This window comes from Pteropus medius, unplaced genomic scaffold (assembly GCF_902729225.1).
Source record: "Pteropus medius unplaced genomic scaffold, Ma_sr-lr_union100, whole genome shotgun sequence".
NCBI lineage: Eukaryota > Metazoa > Chordata > Mammalia > Chiroptera > Pteropodidae > Pteropus > Pteropus medius.
In genome coordinates this window covers 7422835-7430420 of record NW_024356249.1, presented here as the reverse complement: position 1 = coordinate 7430420, position 7586 = coordinate 7422835, and the positions used below count along the sequence as shown (strand labels likewise).

General features: G+C 44.2%; 1 long non-coding RNA gene across 1 annotated transcript in view; it reads right to left on the bottom strand.

The window, feature by feature from the left end:
• Positions 1 to 7169: 7169 nt before the first annotated feature.
• Positions 7170 to 7586, bottom strand: part of LOC120601251 (uncharacterized) — a 3454-nt gene continuing 3037 nt past the window's right edge. Inside the window, exon 3 of the long non-coding RNA XR_005652412.1 lies at positions 7170 to 7570. This is a non-coding gene — a long non-coding RNA (uncharacterized LOC120601251). The remainder of the gene's footprint in view (positions 7571 to 7586) is intronic.

The window sequence follows — 7586 nt, the reverse complement described above, 5'->3', positions numbered from 1 at the left end:
AGGCACTAGGATTCAAATCCGGGTTCATCTAACATAACCTCCTTGCTCTTTGCACAGTTATTTTCCAGAGAGCTAATCCTTCCCTAGATGATTGTTCTACACACAATTTAGGACACTTCACACAAAAAAAGAAATACTTGTTACGAATATGGCTAGTAGTTGTGCCTCTCAATGAAAATGGACTCTTGGTCTTTGAGATGACCACTGATGATAGCCCTCTCCTTTCTGATGACAAAATCAGCTGAGATATAGAGTTGAACGGTGTTAAACAGGAATAAAAATATTGTTTGTTTGTTTTTTTTACTCGTAGAGGACATGGTTTATATCCAAGACCAAAACAAACTTCCTACTCTTTCTTCTCAAGCCCCAACTCTGGTTCTCACACATGGAAAAGGTTTGGGTCTGCAGAACAGACACCTACCCAGTCACCAGAATGGTTACCATGGGCGACAAGAGTCTGTCTCCCATCTTAGCCAGAGAAGGGAGTACTTGAGAGAGACCAGAGACAAACAGTCTCTGATGCAGATCCTGCCCCATGAGGACACATGGACAAAGAACGTCAGGCCCTCACCATCTCACCTGTCAGTGGCACCCCTTCCACCCTTGGAGGAGTCAGTGAGAGGTAGAAAGAAGCTTCTTCCTGATACTATCAGGAAGTGTTGGTACAATTCTATGATCAGAAAAAACATAGAGAAAGAAAGAGAATCGTTCCCATACCATAACCAAAAATTCCCAATGCATAAGCCCATCAACTATGTACAACCAATCAATCGATAAAAAAATGAAAGGAATCCCACAAGTACCCAGAAAAGAGATGTTAGTCCTCAAATGAAAGTATTAAAAAATCTTCCCTTTTTTTCTATGCCATGTTTTTATTCTTCTCAGAGCTAGTTCGCTGGTTTCAATCTTCCTTCAAGTAGATCCCACGTGACTATTTTAAATGTCTCAAAGAAATGGCACAAGTGGCTGGGATCTGTATTCTCTTTCTTGAAAAAAGATCAAATGGACTGCAGAAAGCTAGGAGGAACTAATTCCACCATAGAAAGAAAAGAACCAAGGTGCTTCAGCCTCTTGGTTTATAAGATCACCAGAATCCCTCGCCGGGAATTATTCCTCTGTAAATCACTTCTGTCCAACTACTCCACAGCCCTGAGCCGCAGATAATCTAGACAGTGATTGTGCCTGGTCTCCGAGCAGAAGCTTCACTGACCTCCCCTGAGAGTATTCTGGCACCAGTTGTGGCTGCAGGAAGAAGTATGGGAGCCCGGCCTCAATATGTTCTAGCTCTGTTACAACCTTTGGGTCAAGATTCAGCCTTGCATGTAAATATCTTGAGTAGAGAAGCCTCTGATAAAAGTATAGGAGAGGGTGCCCATAACTCAGCCCATACAGCACATAGGAGCTCAGGACCTACATTAGGACTTGGGAGATGGGGTAGCTGACTGCCCCCAAGTGCACTAGACTCCTAGCTGTGAGGATGGTGTCTATACATTTTCCTTAGGAGTGTTTTTAAAAGACTATATCACACCAATTAGTCCATCTTTGGCTACCAATTAATTCTGGCCTTGAGCAAATCACTTTATTTCGAGCCTTAGTTTCACACAGATCTAAATTTAAACTCTGCATCCCCTACATATTGATGATGACTTTGAGTAAATTACACCATCGCTCCGAGCCTCTTTTCTACATCAGTATATTGGGAATGCTAATGCACATTTTGCGAGGTTGTGATGAGGATTTAGAAAATAGTTTTTAAAGAGTACAGCAGACTATCTGGTTGTATTAGGCTCTGATTTGTTATCTGCTCAGCTGTGTCCATCACTGTGCACTACCTTCTCATGAGAAGCCCCACTCATGTCTCTAGCCTGCACGGTCCCAGGAGTGGTTGCCAGTATACCTGATTCCACCACCACTCTGTGGTCCAGGGTCGGCACTTATCCCAAGGCAGGCCAGTATGAGTTCCTTCCCCCAAGATTCAGCATTGGATGGGTGCTGAGAGATGGGTCTCCCTTTGATAGAGAAGCATGAACACCCATGAGCTCAGGAGCTGATAGCGCCCTGCCACTCAGCCCGGAGAAGCTAGTCTTCAAAGAGAGATGAGAGGGACGTATCCAGAGAGAAGAACAGAAGCAGAATACAGCTAACATTCCAGTCCTTGCCTCTAGTTCATCCCTGTCCTTGGACTCCATGAAGCTCACATCCCTGTATCCTCATAATAAAGTTATTTTTTGTGTTAAAGTCAGCCGATTCTTGTTATGTGCAATAGAGAACGGTCTCTATAATCTGGTAAACAGTTATTCACTAAACAGCAAACACCACCTTGTGTAGAGTGAAAGAACGAGACAAGTGATGTCACAGATTCTCCCCGACTCTCTCACTTCTGACTTGAAGTAATTATTTACTTCCTCCTACGACAACCTCGGACCAAACTTATCATTATCCATTAACTTGTTCATTTGATAAACTGTTTCATTTGTTCATTTGATAAACCATAGCATACTCCTATTTCCATATGCAGATGGCCACATCTCTCATCCCTGTCCCCTGGACATGACCTTGGCTGCACCAGACTCCGCCACAGCTACTTCCTGAGACCTAGACCATATGGTCCTGCACTTCCCTCCTGTCCCAGCCTTGATGGCCCTTCCTTTGTTGGCTCCAACCCTGGCCGTGCACAGCATCAATCGAGAAAGGGGCACTTTTAAAAGGCAAGCTCCCTTGGTCCTCACAATAAAAATAGCTAATGTGTAGGTCCCACACTGAGCGCTCCACAGGAATTATCTCATTTAATTCCCACAACAACCTATGAGATTGGCACTGTTATTATCCACATGTTACTGACAAAAAATAAGCTGAGACACAGAGGGGAGAGATAATTTATTCAAGGTCACACATTTAGGAAGTGGCAGAGCTAAAACAGATTCCATGCTGTGTCATGCCAAGGTCCATGCACTTTGACTCTTAACCACACTCGAGTATAACCTTCAAACTAGATTTGGACTTTTTTTTTTTTTTTAAATGAAGCTTTGTCTGGCAATGGCTATAAGAATTCAGAGAAGGGATTCAGTGTGGGCCGATAGAGTGACAGAGTGATCAGAAGAAGATTTGGAGACAGGAACAGCTGGATTTTAGCCTTGGAGAATGGGTAAGGGACATGATAGATGGTGGAACTGTCGAAGGCCCAGAAATGTGACCGTACGTGAAGTAGGCAGGTGACATTGGTAGCTTAGGGCCAATTGTTGGGACACGGAAAGCCAGGCAGATAGTTGGAACTTGATGTGCTCATTGCTAGTAGGTTGAATTGTGTCGCCCCAAAAGACACGTTCAAGTCCTAACCCCCAGTACTTGTGAATGGGACTTTATTTGGAAACAAGGCTTTGCAGATGTAATCAAGTTCAGATGAGGTCATACTTGATTGGGGTGAGTCCTAAACCAAAATGACTAGTGCCCTTAAAAAAAGAAGGAAATTTGGATGCAGACAGAGAGACGCTGGAAGAACACCACGTGAAGATGGAAGCAGATGCTGGAGTGATGCAGCCACAAGTCAAGAAACACCGAGGACAGATGGCCACCACCCGGAGCTAGCAGGAGGCAAGGAAGGATCCTCCTCTAGAGCCTTCAGCGGGAGCATGGCCCTGCTGACACCTTGATTTCCAACTTCTAGTCTCTCTAGACCCATAAAATAATACATTTCTCTAGTTTTAAGCCACCTAGTTTGTGAAGTTCTGTTATGTCAGCCTGCGAAACAATAGAAATACATATCTGCCCCTAGTTCCTGGCACATAGCTCCTAAAATGGTTGTAATTTCCTAAGTGATAAGAGCGCTAGGAACATCTTTGGTTCTATTGTTTAGTCTTTGACCTCGGCTGTTGACACAGAGCCCTCAAATCCTTTGGAATTTCCTGGGCGAGAGAAGCATCTTTTGCTCTAACGAGGTGACTGGGTAGCTTCAGGATGGGGGCTGGTCACCAAAAAGACCAAGCCATGATCAGAAGCTCTGAACTTTCAGTCTGATCCCCCATCCTCGGGCAAGGTGGGAGGAACTGGAGACTGAATTAATGACCGATCCTACTTACATGATGAAGCCTCCATAAAAATCCCCAAAGGGCAGAGTCAGAGAGCTTCTGGGTTGCTGAAAACATGGAGGTGCTGGGAGGGTGACACACCCAGACAGTAGATGCAATTTCATGCCTCTTCCACATACTTCACTTTGTGTTTCTCTCTACCTGGCTGTTCATCTGTATCCTTTATTATATCCTTTATTCTCTGAGACATTCTAGCAAATTATCGAACCTAAGAAAGGGACCACAGGAACACCAATATACACTGGGTTGGTCAGAAGTACAATGTCAGTCAGGATTTGCAATTGGTGTCTGAAGTGGAGGCATTCTTGCAGGACTGAGCCCTTAACCTGTGGGATCTGGTGTTGGCGCCAGGAAAATCGTACCAGAACCAAATCGAATTGCAGGGCACCCAGCTGGTGTTGGGAAATTGCTTGATGGGTAGAAAAACCACACATCTGGTGTCAGAAGTGAAACTGTAGTGTGAGGATAAAAAGAACCACACTGAGTTTTCCCTAGACTCAGCCCAAGGAAATGAACAGTCGTCATTAGAGAAACCTCCGAGGACCTTGAGCAAGATTGGGGTGACAAGAGGGAAGCTGTGTTTTAGGAAGAGTGAGCTCAAAAAAGGGGAACTCCTGGAGCACAGAGGAAAAATGGACTTCGAAGTAAAATGTGATTCAGTCTAGTCCTCTCTATATTTCCTGCCTCTCCCTGCAGACCAGGAAACAAACTCTACCCTCCCTTCATTCTCTCCCACTACCTCCCACCTAGCCTACTGAAGAGTTGGAGCAACCTGGCCCCTTTTTTTTTTTTACCTCAGTTTCTTCCCCTGTGGAAATGGAGATGATAGTGCTGTCTGCTCCAGCTCAATGCCACCACAGCTGTCCTTTCTGTTCCCCCTGCCCCAAATACTCCTTCCCCTGTACTATTTTTCTCCCCAGCACTTCCCATCCCATGGCAGGATGCACATTGATTTGTTGGTTTACAGTCTATCTCAATCCACGAGAAGTTCAGCACCCAGAGGCAGTAGCATTGTGTCCTGTTCACTGGTATAACCCAGTGTGCAGATCAGCACCCGACACACGGCAGGGGTTCAACAAACACTTGAAGAATACTGGGAGAGTGGTGTGAAGATCGAATGAGATAATGTACATAGTGCATCTGTTCCATAGTAAGAATTTAGCACGTGCCGGTCCCGCCCCTTATATGTCCCTGAACGTTTCCTATAGAACTTTTATGCACGACTGAGAGGACATGTGTTCTGTGCTTTGATTACCACATATGTAAAGTTGAAGTGATACCACCTTATGTATCTATTTTTAAATTTTGTTCCATTTTTCATTTCTTTAAACTGGAAGATATACCTCACTCTTTTCAAAATGGTCTTCATAAATTATGTATCTTTGGTAGGTAATTAAAGTGGCCTGTGGCAGGAGATCAAATGTTACTTGCATATCTAGTAAGGTCCCTTCTCTCCCAAACGAACACTGTCTTCCTTTCTCAGCTGGTTAAAGTGAGGCTCAGAGTCCCTCAGTTATAGTCAGGTTTGCTGTAATGTAACATATGTGTTCTTAAAAATCACCATGACCTGGGGGTGGCTGCGTAGTGTAGTGGTTAGCACGTCTGCTTTACACGCAGAAGGTCCTGGGTTCGTGCCTCAGGTGGAGCCATGGACCATACCCCGGGTGCACCTGAGTGTGCCCGGGGGTACCAGGCCCTGGGGGCGCTGGGCCCCCCAGGTGTGAGCACATGGGAGGAGATACCCTGCCTTCAGAGATCCAGTTCTTAAGGGGAGATGGCAACATCCATAGGTCAGGGTGGAAGTTGCAACATCTATAGGTCAGGGGTGGAAGTTGTAGGAGGAAGGGGGATGCTGGGAATTAAATAGGGGGAAAAAAATCACCACGATGTGAAAATTGCGCAATAAAAACCACAAGGCTTATGGGAAAGACAGGGTTGGAGGCACAAAACACAAGAACTTCATCAACGATGTGTTAAATAAAAAAGACTCTAATAAAAATAGTAGCTCAATTTTACACATGTAAATGGCTAAGAAAATCATAAATACTACAACGAATGTACTTTACCCTGAAGAAGTCCTGATGTTTGCTTGGGAAATGGACACCAGAAGGATTGCTACTGTGTGTTTCTATGTCCTAGAACAAGGAGGGTTATCTGGAACCAACAGAAAGTTCTAACAACAGATGTGGATGCGTGTGGCTCACAACACACTCGGTGAATTTAGGTAGCCAGAAGATGCTTGAGGCAGTTGTGTACATCTTATATATTTCTATGCTATTCAGTTAGCCATGTAGAGTTTTCCGCATTCACCTAGTGCTTCTTGCAGGCTAAATCGCACATAAGTAAATGTGAAATTTCTGTTATGCTCAGATTGTTCCTGACAACATCAATTGCATTGGAACGAATTTGCATTTCTGAAACAAGTGTTACAGCAGAGCTGACTGTCTATACGAACTCACACGGGAAGTTCAAAATAGGTTTGGGTGCAATTTATGCTAAACTCTCTTGATTCATGGGACTACATTTCACTTTTAGCTTGAGAAAAGGTAGAGAAGAGGGAGCATCTGATATGTAGTAATACTTTCATTAACCAGAAAGCAACTCAAACTTTCATATATTTAGAATTATTGGTCTTCGACTTTTAGAAGAAGCCAATCACAAGCTGATGTCTGGAAGTTATCCAAATAAAATCAAGAACGTGTCCTGGAATGAAATTCACCCAGTCCCCTGAGCCTTCCGCACTTGTGGTCATGTGTAATGAAAACTGGCATTTCAGAATGCAGATTCTGAATCATGACCCTGAATGCTTTCTGAATCACAAAATCAAGAGTAAACAATGTTCTGTGCTCAAACAACACAAGAAAAGAAAACAGACTGAAGCCTTTGAAAAGGAGTTTAACATGACTAACCAAAAGAAGGGTTTTTGATAATCCTCTTAACCAGAAAATCCATGCCCTGCTCATTCCAGCCGTCAGAGGCTGGCCTGCACATGTCCACATGGGTCATGCCCTCTGAGCGTGAAAGATGTATCACAGCTTAAAGTTCTGGAGAAATTGCTTGGGTAGTTCAAATTGTGGAGGATAAAGCTGCCTCTCTGTGCCCTTTCCCCCTCCATCAATGCTTGATTGCTTCTTGCTTTACCTGGGGGCTCCCCCGACCCAGCCAGGAGCAGCACAGAGCAAGGAGCACAGCAGGTACAAATCTATATTGAGCCGATGAGAATCAAGGGAAAATTTTATAAATGGAGAGATGGATAGTTCTGAAGTGTAATAACTAAGCTAAGGTGATTGGAGTTTTATCTTCCTTTAATAGAAGAGACTTAATGGGGCCCCCTCACAAGCAATGAGAGCAATGATCACTGTGCAGTGGAAATGTTCCCTGAGCCTGTGGCTTCTTCCAACCAAGAAGTTCCGACCGAGACATTTTGCTCATGTTAATTAATTAGTCCTCCTACATTCCCCAGGGAGGTCTGGAAGCACTGTGTTCTGGAAAGAAGCAGAT